Genomic DNA, 16,524 nt, shown 5'->3' with positions numbered 1-16,524 from the left:
AGTTTGAATCTATTTGTCCACTAAATGTCTGTTTTTTATGCCCATTATATACTGAGTTTTGTACAGTGCTTTGAACAGACAGAATAGCCTAGCCCAGCTCCCACCACGGTCAGCATTACTCCTTCCCAAGCCTCTGCCTTTACACCCTCCAAACATACCCTTTTAAACTTCACTGCTGGAATCTGCTCCAAATGTTGATATGGTGGGTTCAGGGCATTTTGGAGTCTCGATTTCCATGGCAACCAGGCTTCTCTGCTTGGAACCTGTAGTTCAGGAGGGGACATGAGGGGGCAAGAAGTCTTTAAATGTGTCAATTAGTATGCAGGGCCAAGGCTGTATGTAATTGCAGGGAGTGCCTGAAAAGGCAAGCAGTGGTGGGGCTGTCCTGACAGCAGGGCAGACCAGGGGAAGATGGAGTTACCAGTATTTGGCTATAGCTGAGGGGAGCTGAATAACAGCTGCCTGTTGCACTGGCAGAAGCATGCCCACTAAGGGAAGGCATTGTGCCAGACATTCACCTACAAGTGGTTACAATATTTTGTCCTGGACTGACAACATTTCAGTCAGGGCTGCATGTATTTTATACAGCTGTACAGGAGCTATAAATGCTTTGTAATGTTTCTGAATAAACAATGCAATGCAATAAATCTAAGATTGTTACAGGGATTAATTCCATGGCAATATTTATCTCAATATTTATCATTAAAAGGAAAGTGCTAAATAGTTATTATTAAAAGGAAAACATTCTAGGTATCTTAATATGATATCCCAGATGAGCCCCCTCTCTTCTCCCTGGTAACAAATGATAGAATGCAAGGGAATGGCACAAAACTGTGCCAGGGGAGGTTCAGCCTAGATATTAGGAAAAATTTCTTCACTGTGTGGGTAGTTAAACACTGGAACAGGCTTCCTAGAGAGGTGATTGATGCCTCATGCCTGTCAATGTTGAAGATGCATTTGGATAATGTCCTGAATAATACGCTCTAATTTTTGGTAAGCCCTGAAGAGGTTAGGCAGTTGGACTTCAAGATCTTTGTAGGTTCCTTCCAACTGAACTATTCTATTCTATTCTATTCTATTCTATTCTATTCTATTCTATTCTATTCTATTCTATTCTATTCTATTCTATTCTATTCTATTCTATTCTATTCTATTCTATTCACTGTTGGTATTTCAGTTTCTTTTTTTTTTAATTCAGGAAGTGCACATCACTTTTCCAATCATTTCACATTCAGTGCATAGAATCTGCCTAGAGAAATTTCAGGAGTCACCTATTAATCATTTTGTTGTTGATTATTTTTATTTAGTCTGTCAGACAATCTATCCCCTTCCCAAAATATGTATGCTCCCTATATTTCAATGTTTTATCTGGGATTTACTTGTTTTAAGACATGACTTACTGATCTTGTGTGAAGCATTGTTTCTTTGTTTTTCCCAATGAATCCCTGTAAAACAACCCTTCTGTCAGTACAGTTCTTGAGTATTTGAGTTGTTTGTGGAAAAGATTTGTGAAGGGGAAGAATTCCCCCAGAAATTCCTATTAGGAAGTAAAAATAGAAAAAATGCAGAGAGAAACAGTATTGCGTAGGAGCTGGACTTCATGCTCCTTCCAGCCTCTCGCTGTCTAATACTTCATGAGACCTGAAACACTCTAGGAGTCCTCTGGATGTTGGGCTCCCTCATACCCAAGGAGGTGTCACTCTGCAGGAACCTGACCTACAAAAACATAACAATCGCCTCCACCTCCCCAGGGCCTCCAGCAGAGGATTTTCTTGGCTTCTATGTAGGTTTTGCTTCACTTCAGAACTGTATTGGGTTTATGTGGCAAGGTTTTGGTAGTGGGGAGCTGCAGGAGTGGCCTCTGTGAAAAGAGTCCAGAAGCTGCCCCATGTTAGAAAAGAGCCAGTTTCAGCCAGCTGGAAAAGGGACCTGCTGCTGGCCAGAGCCGAGCCAATAAGCAATGTTGTTTACACCTCTGTGAGAGCAGATTTAAGAAAAAGAGGAAAAAAAAAAAAAAAAAAACTGTTGCACAACAGCAGCTGGGAGAGTGAGGAGTGAGAAACAGCCTTGCAGACACGAAGGTCAGTGAAGAAGGAGGTCATCTGGTCATCTAGGCACTGGAGCAGAAGTTCCCTTGCAGCCTATGGAGAGGACCGTGGTGGAGCAGATTTACATGCTGCAGCCTGTTAAGGAGCCCACAGTGCAGCAGGTGGATCTGACCTGAAGGAGGCTGTGGCCTATAGAGAGCCCCCCCACCAGAGCAGACTCTGGACCAGACCTGTAGTTCGTGGAGAGGAGCCCAAGCAGGAACAGGTAATCTGTCAGGAGCTGCCGCCCGTGGGGGACCCATGTTGGAGCAGATTGCTCCTGATAGATGGACCCCGTAGTATGGACCAATATTTGGGTCTTGAAGAGTTGCTGCCTGTAGGAAGCCCACGTAGGGTCAGGTTGGGAAGGACTGTATCCCATGGGAGGGACCCCACATTGGAGCAGGGGAAGAGAGTGACCGTGAAGAAGCGTTGTGTACTGAATGCAACCCCCATTCCCCATTCCCCTGTGCTGCTCTGGGGGAGGTTGTAGAAGAGGGTAGATGGGGGGGAAGATGCTTTTAGTTTGTTTTTAGTTTCTCGCTGCTATGGCAAGTTAGTAATAGGTAATAAATGTCATTAATCTCCCTATGCTGAGACTGTTTTGCCTGTGATGATAACTGTTGAGTGATCTCCATGTCCTTATCTCAGCCCTTGAGTCCTTTTCATCGCATTTTTTTCTCCCCCTTTTCCTTTTGAGGAGGGGGAGTGAGAGAGCGGTTGTGGTGGAGCTCAGCTGCCCAGCAGGGTAAAATCACCACAGGATACATGCTTTTTAGGTAAAATAGGCCAGATAGGTGAGGTGGTGGAGTTGCCCTTTATGTGAGACAACACCTGGAATGCATGGAGGTCTGCCTTGGGGTAGATGATGAGTGGATCGAGAGCTTGATCACCACAAGAACCAATTTCAAAAATGTGCTAATTCAAAAAATTCACTGTAGAAAATGTGACCTAAATTTAATATCTGCCACATTTTATTTTAGTATCTGTATACATTTTTTAAAATTTACATTTACAATGAAATTTTTCAGGAGAATCTGCTTATTTAGATTTACTGGAAAAAAATAAAAAATTCATGTTCTGAATTGTGTTCAGTACTTCAGTCTGATATAGAGTCAAAGCCATTTCAAAACATGAATAATTCTCACAAAAAGCAGAACAACTTTTTCTGATCACTATAGTCTTGTGGAATAGGTTAATAAGATGACTGTAAGCAGTGATGCCTTGAACTCTCCCCTGTATCTCTGTAGTGCTTAAATTATGCTTGCTAAAGCAACTTTGAAACAGTGTTTTTCCTTGACCAAAAACCTCTTGAACTTTTGGGGACTTAGCAGATACCAAGTATCAAAGGAAAAGGCACAAATTGTCTGGGATATAGTCAACTAACCTGAGCTTCAAAATTCCAAAAGGGCAAAGGCAATTAGGAATTCAAAAAATCATAGACTATCCCGAGTTGGAAGGGACCCACAAGGATCATCAAGTCCAACTCCTGGCTCCACACAGGTCTACCCAAAAATTCAGATGATATGACTAAGATCATAGTCCAAGCGCTTCTTAAACTCCGACAGGCTTGGTGCAGTGACTACTTCACTGGGGAGCCTGTTCCAGTGCGTGACCACACTCTCGGTGAAGACCTTTCTCCTGATGACCAGCCTGAACCTCCCCTGTCGCAGCTTGACTCCATTCCCTCGGGTCCTACTGCTGGTCGCTAAAGAGAACAGATCAGCGCCTGCCCCTCCATTCCCACTCATGAGGAAGCTGTAGACTGCGATGAGGTTTCCCCTCAGCCTCCTCTTTTCCAGGCTGAACAAGCCCAGTGACCTCAGCCGCTCCTCATACGTCTTCCCCTCTAGGCCCTTCACCATCTTTGTAGCCCTTCTCTGGACACTCTCCAATAGTTTCACATCCTTTTTGTACTGTGGTGCCCAGAACTGCACACAGTATTCAAGGTGAGGCCGCACCAGCGCAGAGTAGAGCGGGACAATCACTCCCCTCGACTGACTAGCAATGCCGTGCTTGATGCATCCCAGGATACGGTTGGCCCTCCTGGCTGCCAGGGCACACTGCTGGCTCATATTCAGCTTGCTATCAACCACAACCCTCAGATCCCTCTCTGCGGGGCTGCTCTCCAGCGTCTCATTGCCCAGTCTGTACGTATAGCCAGGGTTGCCCTGTCCCAGGTGCAGGACCCGGCACTTGCTTTTGTTAAACTTCATGCGGTTGGTGATCGCCCAGCTCTCCAGTTTGTCCAGATCTCTCTGCAAGGCCTTTCTACCCTCAACAGAGTCAACATCTCCTCCCAGTTTAGTATCATCAGCAAATTTACTCAAAACACCTTCTAGTCCTACATCCAAATTGTTTATGAAAACATTGAAAATTGAACAAGAATTGAACAAGAATTGAACAGAAAGAAGCTATTTGAAACCTCCCCAAGCCGCATACACCAAGAAAACTGTGAGCGTTTCTAGGAATGACAGAATGGTATCACCTGTGGATTGCAAATTATGGCCTGTTGGTAAAACCTCTATGCAAATTACCAAAAGATTCACAAAATGGGACTCGTGAATGGACAAATGGCAGCAGAGCTGTGTTTAAACAACTGAAAGAAACTCTGATGAAAGTCCATGCCCTGGGATTACCAAACATTTTTTGAACTTTTCACTTATGAGTGATGAGGAGTGGCACTAGGGGTCCTAGCCCAGTTTCTAGGAGGGCAATGGAGAGCCATAGCATATTTTTCCAAACAATTGGACAATGCAAGCCAGGGATGGCCCAGCTGCCTCAAAGCAGTAGCAGCCACAGTATTATTAATTCAAGAGGCATGCAAACTCACTTTAGGACAAAAGATAACTGTGTACATACCACATATGGTATCCACAGTTTTAGAACAAAAAGGAGGGGATTAGTTGTCCCCCAGCAGTATGCTGAAATGCCAAGTAATACTACTGAAACAAGATGACATTAATCTTAAGACTACTTCAGTTGTCAGTCCTGCAGTGTTTCTCTCCACTGATCGAGTGGAGAGTCCACCAGAACATGATTGCTTAAAGACAGTGGAAGAAACTTACGCTAGCTGCCCAGATCTTAAAGATGTTCCGTTGGAAAACCTAGACTGGGAATTGTATACTGACGACAGCAGTTTTGTTCATGACAGGAAGAGATTGTCAGGATATGCTGTGACGACCTTAGATGGCATAATAGAGGCATGAGCCTTATCTCCCAAAACATCAGCCCAAAAGGCAGAGCTAATAGCTTCAACTCAAGCATTGGAACTAAGTGAAGGGAAAAAGGTTAATATCTGGACAGATTCTAAGTATGCTTTTGGAGTTGTACATGCCCATGGAGCCATCTGGAAAGAGAGAGGACTACTATCAGCACAAGGAAGTGAAATCAAGCATGCTACACAAATACAAGAACTATTAGAGAGCATTCAAAAACCGACGGCAGTTGCAATAATGCACTGCAAAGCCCATCAAACAGGAAAGGCCCCACAAGAAATAGGTAATCAATTGGCAAATAAAGCTGCCAAAGAGGCTGCAGAAACAGGTGTCATGGCATTATTACCAGAAATAGTTCTACCGAAAACACCACCTAAATATGATAATAAAGAAGCCAAATTAATAAAGGGCCTTACAGGCACAGCAACAAACAGATGGGTGGGCTGTTACGCCCACAGGGCAAATAGTAATCCTGCCCTCATTAATGAAAGAAATTACCAGATGAGAAGATAATAAAGTACATTGTGGAACTGAAAATTTAGAAAAACATCTTTGAAAAATAGTTATAAGCTGGGCAATGACAGAAATAATCTGCTCCATTACAGAAAAAATGTGAAATATGTTGTAAAATATATGTATGTAAAATATATGTAAAAAAATGCCAGCAATAAGTTAATTTTTGGGGTTACAAAAGTAGGAAATTCCCCTGGAGACTGGGGAAAATTTGATTTTACAGAACTACCTAGAAAGGGGGGATATAGGTACATCCTTGTTCTGGGTAATGCTTTTACTGGATGGCCAGAGGCTTTTCCCTGTCGAACCAACAGAGCTAGAGAAGTAACTAAAATCTTGTTAAAAGAAATTATCCCAAGGTTTGGTGATCCTTTAGGAATGTCCTCAGACAGAGGACTGCATTTTGTTGCTGAAGTTATAAAACAATTGAGCAAAAGCTTAAGCATAGCATAGGACCTCCATATCCCCTACAGGCTACAATCAAGTGGAAAAGTAGAAAGAATGAGCTATACGCCTAAATTGCAAATTGCAAAAATACATCAGGAAGCATCGATGACTTGGATACAAGCACTACTTTTAGCGCTATTAGGAATTATAATACAACCTCATGGTAAAAATAATTTAAGTCCCTATGAAAAATAATTTAAGTCCTTATGAGTTGCTATATGAGACTATCAGACCCCACATATACCAGGGGCAATCCATATGAGACGGGAAATAGATTTAAATAATTACTTAATGTCTTGGGGAAAGACTTTACAGGAACTGCAAAAGTACATGACAAGCAGGCCCTTGGAACTGGATACATCAGCCCATTCATTTCAACCTGGAGATTGGGTCTACATCACGTCGTGGAATTCAGAGCCGCTAACTGAAAAGTGGAAAGAACCATTGATGCTACACAGGCACTACAAATTGAAATATCTAGTTTATCCAAGGAAGTGATGCAAAACCAAATGGCTCTTGACTTACTATTGGCTTTACAGGGAGGTGTTTGAAAGATTATTAATATGAGCTGCTATATATATGTCAACCAAGCCAGCAGAATTTCTCTGGATTTAGCAGAAATTTGGGAGCAAACAAAAATCTTGCATCAAGTTATGAAGGACAATATGTCCTGGGGATTTGAAGAGCTATGGCATAAACTTATTGTTATTATAATAGTTATAATTTGTCTGCACATCTTAGCCTGTATAATGATTAAATGCTGTAGTTGTTGCAGTCAATTGTACATGGAAGTAAAGTTTAAATATTGAGGCTTTGGATTTGTGAGTACAAAGTCTCAATAAAAGGGGGGAATTGATGCTTTGAACAAAGATTCTACTGTATCTCTGTAGTACTTCAATTATGCTTACTTGAGCAACTTTGAAAATTTGTTATGTACGAAAAGGATAAGAAAACCTTGAGCTTTGTTGATAGCATGCACAAATAGATCAGAAGCCTTGGGCCTTGCTAAGCTTTGTGATTAAAACCCGCTAGGACCAGTTTAGGACCATATAAATGGGAAAAAGAGATGAACCATCTGGGATGACCCACACTGTGCATGCATTAAGGTAGAGTTCAACTAGAGGACACCAAGAAAACAACCACCAGAGGGTCTCAGAGACCTCTAAAGACCACCAACCCATAACAGCGCATGCCCAAAAGGGGCAGACACTATGTAAATGATTTGGGGGTAAAATAATGAATATGTATATGCATTGCGGGAAAGCTTTTGCATATGTAATGTCTGCAGTGTATATAAGCTTAAGAGTTTTTGAGCCAGGTATGCACACTAGGAAGAACTATCCCCCGTGCATCCAGTGCTGCAATAAAAAGAATGCCTGCTTTCTAAAACTACAAAATTGAGTCTTAGAGAGTTTCTTTGACCAGCTTTTATGGTAACAGTAGCCTAAGGAAAAGCTTGCATGGATTTTTTTGGGAAGGAGAAGTTTAGGGGGAGAACTTTTCAGTCCATAATAAGTAATTGGTGTATTTTCTTCTGTTTTGTTAAATCTTATTCTGTTTATCCCATCCTCTCACTCTGCTTTTAAACTTCTAAATCACAGTGTATTAAAATGATAGTAAAAAGTTACTATGATTCTTTTAGCAATTAGTCTCTAGATTAAACACACCCATCTCTACACCTTTACATAACATCATAGCTCTCTCTTCCTTTTCTTGTGCCAACATGGAAAAATAGGTTCTAGGTATCAGTTTCACAAAAACTGTTTCTGGATACCATTGCACAATATTGTACTGGGCTTATGTGGCAAAGGTTTGGCCTCTGTGAGACACTCTAGAAGATGCCCCATGTTAGATAACAGCCAGTTCCATCTGGCTTCAAAGGGACCCACCACTGGCCAAAGCTGAGTCAATAAGCATCTCACCTCTCACCTTTCTGAGAACATATCTAAGAAAGGGAATAAAATTGCTGCAAAACAGCAGCTGTGAAAGAGGAGTGAGAAAATGCAGAGAAAAACAACCCTGCAGACACCAAGGACAGTGCAGAAGGAGGGGAAGGAGGTGCTCCAGGTGCTGGAGCTGAATTTCACTTGTGGTCCTTGGAGAGAACCATGGTGGAGCAGGTCGTCCCACTGCAGCCCATGGTGTACCACAGTGGAGTAGATCTTCACGCAGCATCCAATGGAGGAGCCCACGGTGGAGCAAGTGGATCTGGCCTGAAGGAGGCTGCATCCCATGGAGAGCTCCTGCAGGAGCAGACTCCAGGCCAGAACCTTCAGACTGTGGAGAGGAGCCTGCGTGAGAACTGGCAGGAGCTGCCACCCGTGGGAGACCCATGCTGGAGCAATTTGCTCCTGAAGGATGGGCCCCATGGTACAGACCCATATTGGAGCAGTTCTTGAAGAACTTGGATCATTTGGGGAAGGACTGCATTCTGTGGGAGAGACCCCACGGTGGAGCAGGGGAAGAGAATGTGAAGGAGTAGCAGGTAGAAAGCATTACTACGGGGTCCATCTATCAGGAGCAATCTGCTCCAACATGGGTCCCCCACGGGCGGCAGCTCTTGCCAGATCACCTGCTCCTGCTTGGGCTCCTCTCCACGAACTACAGGTCTGGTCCAGAGTCTGCTCTGGTGGGGGGGCTCTCTATAGGCCACAGCCTCCTTCAGGTCAGATCCACCTGCTGCACTGTGGGCTCCTTAACAGGCTGCAGCATGTAAATCTGCTCCACCATGGTCCTCTCCATAGGCCACAGGGGAACTTCTGCTCCAGCGCCTGGAGCACCTCCTCCCCCTCCTTCTTCACTAACCTTGGTGCCTGCAGGGCTGTTTCTCACTCCTCACTCTCCCAGCTGCTGTTGTGCAGCAGCAGTTTTTTTCAATTTCTTAAATCTGCTCTCACAGAGGCGCAAGCAACATTGCTTATTGGCTCGGCTCTGGCCAGCAGCAGGTCCCTTTTCCAGCTGGCTGAAACTGGCTCTTATCTAACATGGGGCAGCTTCTGGACTCTTCTCACATAGACCACCCCTGCAGCCCCCCACTACCAAAACCTTGCCACGTAAACCCAATACACCTGCCAATGTTAAACCACCATAAATATAAAAATACTCTTCATGTCTTCACAATAGTAGAAAAAGAGTGAATTTTGTTATCTGCATACCAGGTCTTGCTTACAGATGTACTTATATCTTTCATTTAAATGCATTTTTATCATTTTCTACGTATATAATACCTCTTCTAATAATTAATATTAGAAATAATATGATATAGCATTAACATTAACATAAAATGTTAAATATTAAATAGCTTTAAATATTAACTTTCTTGACAATATTAATGAAAACAAGATGTTTCCATGATTGTAGCATTTTAACATTAACTTTTTTGGAGATTGATGTCTATCAAATACTTTATAGTGATTGGCATCCATCCCAGTACATAGAGCTAGCAGAAGGTGTACGGTATTTCTTCCCTTGCTTTCTAATTGACAACACTGTGAGTGACTTCAGTGGCGTGGCCTTGGAGTGGTCCCACAGAGATGAATTTCACACTTAGTGCACAAATATGATCACAGAATTTAAGCCCTGGGCAGAAATAATAAAGATATTAGTAAATGGTGATGTTGACAGTTGTGCATTTCAGCTTTAGTTGAGAACAAAGACAAAATTGCAGAATCATACAGTCATAGAATTGTTTGGGTTGAAAGGGACCTTAAAGGTCATCTAGTTCCAACCCCCCTGCCATGGGCCAGGACACCTTCCACTACATAAGGTTGCTCAAAGCTCCATCCAACCTGGCCTTGAACACTTCCAAGGAGGGGCCATTCACAGCTTCTCTGGGCAACCTGTTCCATCTGCTGTTTGTGGGAAGTCCACATAGGTTCAATTTGGGAAGGACTTTTGACCATGGGAGGGGCCCCACATTGGAGCAGGGGAAGAGAGTGACCATGAAGGAGTGGTGGAGATGAAGCGTTATGGACTGACCACAAACCCTATTCCCCGTTCCCCTGCACCGCTCGGGGGGAGGTTGTAGAAGAGGGTAGATGGGGGGGAGATGCTTTTAGTTTGCTTTTAGTTTCTCACTGTTCTAGTCTGCTAGTGATAGGCAATAAATTATATTAATCTCTCTGTTGAGTCTGTTTTGCCCATGAGGCTAATTGTTGAGTGATATCTCTGTCCTTATCTCAACTCTTGTGCCCTTTCTAAGACAGGCCAGATAGGTGAGGTGGTGGAGTTGCCCTTTATGTGAAAGAACACCTGGAATGTATGGAGGTCTACCTTGTGGTGGATGATGAGTGGATCAAGAATTTATAGGGAAGGATTAAAGGACAGACTAACAAGGGTGACAGTGTTTTGGGTGTTTGCTACAGGCCATCTGATTAGGAGGAGGAAGTAGATGAGGCCTTCTACAGACAGCTGGAAGTAGCCTCACCATCACAGGCCCTAGTTATCATGGGGCACTTCAGCCACCCTGACATCTGCCAGAGGAGCAACACAGCAAAGCACAAACAATCCAGGAGGTTCCTGGAAAGCACTGTTAATAACTTTCTGACGCAGGTGATGGAGTAGCCAATGAGGAATGGTATGTTGCTGGACCTTGTACTAACAAACAAAGAGGGACTGGTTGGAGATGTGAAGGTTGGGGGCAGCCTTGGCTACAGTGACCACAAGATCATGGAGTTCAGGATCCTGCAAGGTGGAAGCAAGGCAATAAGATAGATCACAATCCTTGACTTCAGCAGAGCTAACTTTGTCCTCTTCAGGGACCTTCTTGGAAGAATTCCATGGGAATGGGTCCTAGAAGGAAAAGGGGTCCAAGAGAGCTGGTTAATATTCAAGCATTACTTCTTCCAAGCTCAAGATTGGTGCATTCCTATGAGTAAGAAGTCAAGCAAAGAGGGCAGGAGACCTACATGGATGAACAAGGAACTCCTGACAAAACTCAAACAGAAGCAGGATGTGTACAGGAGGTGGAAGCAGGGAAAGGCCACTGGGGATGAATATAGGGATGCTGTCAGAGTATGCAGAAATACAACAAGGAAGGCCAAGGCCCATTTGAAATTAAATTTGTCTGAGGATGTCAATGACAACAAGAAAGGCTTCTTCAAATACATCAATAGCAAAAGGGAAATTAGGGAAAATGTAGGCCTACTACTGAATGGGGCAGGGACCCTGGCAATGGAGAATGCAGAGAAGGCAGAGATACTTAATGCCGCCTTTGCTTCAGTCTTCACTGCCAAGGCCAGCCCTCAGGAATCCCTGACCCAGGAAACCAGGGAGAAAGTCAGGAGAAAGGAAGACTTTCCCTTGGTTGAGGAGGATTGGGTTAGAGATCATTTGAGGTATCAACTTGATAACTTAAAATTTATGGGCCCTGATGGGATGCAGCCATGAGTGCTGCGGGAGCTGGCAGACATCATTGCTATGCCACTCTCGATCATCTTTGAAAGGTCATGGCAATCAGGAGAGGTGCCTGAGGACTGGAAGAAAGCAAATGTCACCCCAGTTTTCAAAAAGGGCAAGGAGGAAAACCCATGAAACTACAGGGAAGTTAGCCTTACTTCAGTCCCTGGAAAGGTGATGGAACAGCTCATCCTGGATGGTATCTCTAAGCATGTGGAAGACAAGGTGATGAGGAATAGTCAGCATGGATCCACTAAGGGGAAATCATGTTTAACCAATCTGATAGCCTTCTATGATGGAATGAGTGTCTGGGTAGATGAGGGGAGAGCAGTGGATGTTGTCTTCCTGGACTTCAGTGAGGCTTTTGACACTGTCTCCCATGATATCTTCATAGGCAAGCTCAGGAACTGCAGGCTGGATGAGTGGATGGTGAGGTAGATTGAGAACTGCCTGAACAGAAGGTCTCAGAGGGTTGTGATCAGTAGCACAGTCTAGTTGGAGGCCTGTAGCTAGCAGTGTCCACCAGGGGTAAATACTGGGTCCAGTGTTGTTTAACTTATTCATCAATGACTTGGAAGAAGGACTAGAGTGTTTCTTCCAGCAAGTTATTGATGATACAAAACTGTGAGGAATGGCTGATACACCAGAGTGCTGTGCTGTCATTCAGAAGGCTCTTGACAGGCTGCAAAGATGGGCAGAGAGGAACCTTTTGAAACTCAAGAAAGGCAAGTGCAGGGTCCTTGTTGTGGTTTAACCCAGCAGGCAGCTAAGCACCACACAGCCATTCGCTCACCCTCCCCCCCAAGAGTGGGATGGGAAAAAAAAAAAAAGTTAAATCTTGTGGGGTGAGATAATGACAGTTTAATAGGACAGAAAAGAAAGAGAAATAATAATAATAGTGGTAGTAGTAATAATAATATGCACAAAGCAAGTGAGGCACAATGCAATTGGTCCTCTGTTCCTTCACACACACCCCTGGCCAGCCACCCCATATTAATTTTTCAGCATGACGTCATACGACATGGAATATCCCTTTGGCCAGTTTGGGCAAGCTGTCCTGGTTCTGTCCCCTCCCAGCTCCTGCTGCACCCCCAGCCTCCTCACAGTCTGAGCAGTATGATGAGCTGAAAAGTCCTTGACTTAGTGTAAGCACTGCTCTGCAACAATTAAAACATCAGCATTTTATCAACATTATTCTCATCCTACATCCAAAAATAGCACTAGGAGGAAAATTAACTCTATCCTAGCCAAAACCAGGACAGTCCTGAACTGGGGAAAGAATAAACCCATGCACCAGTACAGGCTGGGGGCTGACCTGCTGAAAAGCAGCTCTGCGGAGAAGGACCTGAGGGTCCTGGTGGATGATAAGCTGACCAGCAATGCACACTTGCAGCCAAGAAGGCCAATGGTATCCTGGCCTGCATTAAGAAGAATGTTGCCAGTAGGTCAAGAGAGGTTATCCTCCTCCTCTACTCAGCCCTGGTAAGGCCTCATTTGGAGTACTCTGTCCAGTTCTGGGTATCCCCAGTACAAGAGGGACATGGAGCTCCTGGAGCGAGTCCAGCAGAGGGCTATGAAGATGATTAGGGGATTGGAGCATCTCTCATATAAGGAAAGGCTGAGGGAACTGGACCTGTTCAGCCTGGAGAAGAGAAGGCTCAGAACATATCTTATCAATGTATATAAATACCTGAAGGGAGGATGTCAAGAGGATGGGGCCAGACTCTTCTCAGTGGTGCACGACAGGATGAGAGACAACGGGCACAATCCGGAACACAGGAAGATCCATCTGAACATGAGGAAAATTTTCTTTACTAAGAGGATGACTGAACATTGGAACAGGTTGCCCAGAGAGGTGGTGGAGTCTCCTTCCTTGGAGATATTCAAAAGCCATCTGGCCACAATCTTGGGTAATGTGCTCTAGGGGACCCTGCTTGAGCAGGGAGGTTGGACTAGATGATCTCTAGAGGTCCCTTCCAACCTCAACCATTCTGTGATTCTCTGATTCTGTGATAATTCCTTACTCACCGAGTGGTCCATCCGTCAAATCCATGTGTTGTGGTTTAACCCGAATGGCAGCTAAACACCACACAGCCGTTCGCTCACCCTCCCCCCTCCCTCTCTGGGATGGGGGGAGAGAAACGGGAAAGTGAAGCCTGTGAGTTGAGATAGAGACAGTTTATTAAGACAGGAATATAATAATAACAATAATAATAATGATAATAGTATTAATAATAATAATGTGTACGAAACAAGTGATGCACAATGCAATTGCTCACCACCCGTTGACCGATGCCCAGCCTTTCCCCTAGCAGCCAGCCCCCCCACCCCGACCAGCCACCCCTATATATTGTTTAGCATGACGTCAGATGGTATGGAATACCCCTTTGGCCAGTTTGGGTCAGCTGTCCTGGGTCTGTCCCCTCCCAGCTCTGCTACACCCCTAGCCTGCTCGCTGGCAGGACAGAGCGAGAAGCTGAAAAGTCCTTGGCTTGGTGTAAGCACTGCTCTGCAACAATTAAAACGTCAGCATGTTATCAGCGCTCTTCTCACCCTAATCCAAAACATAGCACCCTACCAGCTACTAGGAGGAAAATTAACTCTGTCCTAACTGGAACCAGGACAGATATCCACCCCTTATTCCATACCATTTATGTCATGCTCAGGTTACACTCTTTCCAATACCTTGTAATTAATCACCATTTTCATCTATGATATATAAAGCAATCATGGTAGTGATGACATACAGTATTATATAATAATTAACACCCTACAATTCAGCTCATGGGCTATTCTCACCCAGTATCAAATCCCCTTGAGGTACACACCGGACCTCCCCATTCTTTTGCATTACCCACCAAGTGCATCCAGGTCCCTGAGCAAAAGCAATCCCACGAATGGGTTTGCCTTTTCCTGAGGCAGGAGTAGCCCAGACTGTCTTACCCAGCATGTTTCTTACGTGCACTACAGGAATTTATCCCCTTCTACAGTGCGTAACAGGTTTGATGGGGCAGGTCCAGCTCGGTTGGCAGATCCCCTAGTATTGACTAACCAGGTGGCCTTTGCCAAATGTGTATCCCAATTTTTGAATGTCCCAGCACCCATTGATTTCAGCGTAGGCTTTAACAGTCCATTGTATCGTTCAACTTTCCCGGAGGCTGGTGCATGATAGGGGATGTGATACACCCACTCAATACCATGTTCTTTGGCCCAAGTGTCTATAAGGTTGTTTCAGAAATGAGTCCCATTGTCTGACTCAATTCTCTCTGGGGTGCCATGTCGCCACAGGACTTGTTTTTCAAGGCCCAGGGTAGTGTTCTGGGCGGTGGCATGGGGCACAGGATATGTTTCCAGCCATCCGGTGGTTGCTTCCACCATTGTAAGTACGTGGCGTTTGCCGTTGTGGGTTTGAGGGAGTGTGATGTAATCAATCTGCCAGGCCTCTCCATATTTATATTTCAGCCATCGTCCTCCATACCAAAGAGGCTTTGACCGTTTGGCTTGCTTGATTGCAGCACATGTTTCACAATCATGAATAACCTGTGCTATAGTGTCCATGGTCAGGTCCACCCCTCGATCGCGAGCCCATCTGTATGTTGCATCTCTACCTTGATGGCCTGAGGTGTCATGGGCCCATCGGGCTATAAATAATTCACCTTTATGTTGCCAGTCCAGGTCCACCTGAGCCACTTCAATCTTAGCAGCCTGATCCACCTGCTGGTTGTTTTGATTTTCTTCAGTAGCCCAATCCTTGGGCATGTGAGCATCTACATGGCGTACCTTTACAACCAGGTTCTCTACCCGGGCAGCAATATCTTGCCACAATGCAGCAGCCCAGATGGGTTTGCCCCTGCGCTCCCAGTTATTCTGCTGCCATTGCTGTAACCACCCCCACAGGGCATTTGCTACTATCCATGAATCAGTATAGAGATAGAGAACTGGCCACTTTTCTCGTTCAGCAATATCTAAGGCCAGCTGGATGGCTTTCACTTCTGCAAACTGACTCGATTCACCTTCTCCATCAGCAGCTTCTGCAACTCGTCGTGTAGGACTCCATACAGCAGCTTTCCATCTCCGATGCTTTCCCACGATACAACAGGACCCATCAGTGAACAGGGCATATTTCTTCTCATTTTCTGGTAGCTTGTTGTACAGTGGGGCTTCTTCAGCACGGACCACCTCCTCCTCTGATGATATCCCAAAGTATTTGCCTTCTGGCCAGTCCATAATCACTTCCAAGATTCCTGGGCGACTGGGGTTTCCTATTCGAGCTCACTGAGTAATCAGTGCAACCCACTTATTCCATGTAGCATCAGTTGCATGATGTGTAGAGGGGACCCTTCCTTTGAACATCCAGCCTAGTACCGGCAGTCGGGGTGCCAGGAGGAGCTGCGCTTCAGTACCGACCACTTCCGAAGCAGATCGAACTCCTTCATATGCTGCCAATATCTCTTTTTCAGTTGGAGTGTAGGGGGCCTCAGATCCTCTGTATGCCCGACTCCAAAACCCCAGGGGTCGACCTCGAGTTTCCCCAGGCTCTTTCTGCCAGAGGCTCCAGGTGGGACCATTCTCCCCGGCTGCAGTGTAGAGCACATTCTTTACATCTGGTCCTGTTCGGACTGGCCCAAGGGCTACTGCATGAACTATTCCCTGCAGGCTTGTCGTTGCTCAGGGCCCCATTCAAAAGCATTCTTCTTACGGGTTACTTGGTAGAGCGGGTTTACAATCAGACTGTAATTTGGAATGTGCATTCTCCAAAACCCCACGACACCTAGGAAAGTTTGTGTTTCTTTTTTGCTAGTTGGTGGAGACATAGCTGTTATTTTGTTGATCACATCCATTGGGATTTGACGACTTCCATC

At 44.8% G+C, this 16,524-nt stretch overlaps 1 protein-coding gene and 1 pseudogene across 4 annotated transcripts in view; one reads left to right on the top strand and one right to left on the bottom strand.

The window, feature by feature from the left end:
- LOC136788760 (uncharacterized) overlaps positions 1–16,524 on the bottom strand; it is a 145,715-nt gene that overhangs the window by 23,618 nt on the left and 105,573 nt on the right. For 2 of the 4 annotated variants that reach the window (XM_066987436.1, XM_066987439.1), the window contains one exon: positions 159–263. The gene's annotated coding sequence lies outside the window, so the exon portion shown is untranslated. Of the gene's footprint in view, positions 1–158; positions 264–13,690; positions 13,936–16,524 lie in introns of those variants that run through there. The other 2 variants (XM_066987437.1, XM_066987438.1) reach the window with 2 other exon arrangements.
- LOC125181697 (BDNF/NT-3 growth factors receptor-like) overlaps positions 1–16,524 on the top strand; it is a 153,704-nt pseudogene that overhangs the window by 90,161 nt on the left and 47,019 nt on the right.

Source organism: Anser cygnoides, chromosome W (genome assembly GCF_040182565.1).
Source record: "Anser cygnoides isolate HZ-2024a breed goose chromosome W, Taihu_goose_T2T_genome, whole genome shotgun sequence".
Taxonomy (NCBI): domain Eukaryota; kingdom Metazoa; phylum Chordata; class Aves; order Anseriformes; family Anatidae; genus Anser; species Anser cygnoides.
The sequence above is the reverse complement of the archived record's forward strand: the minus strand, read 5'-3'. Positions and strand labels throughout refer to the sequence as shown.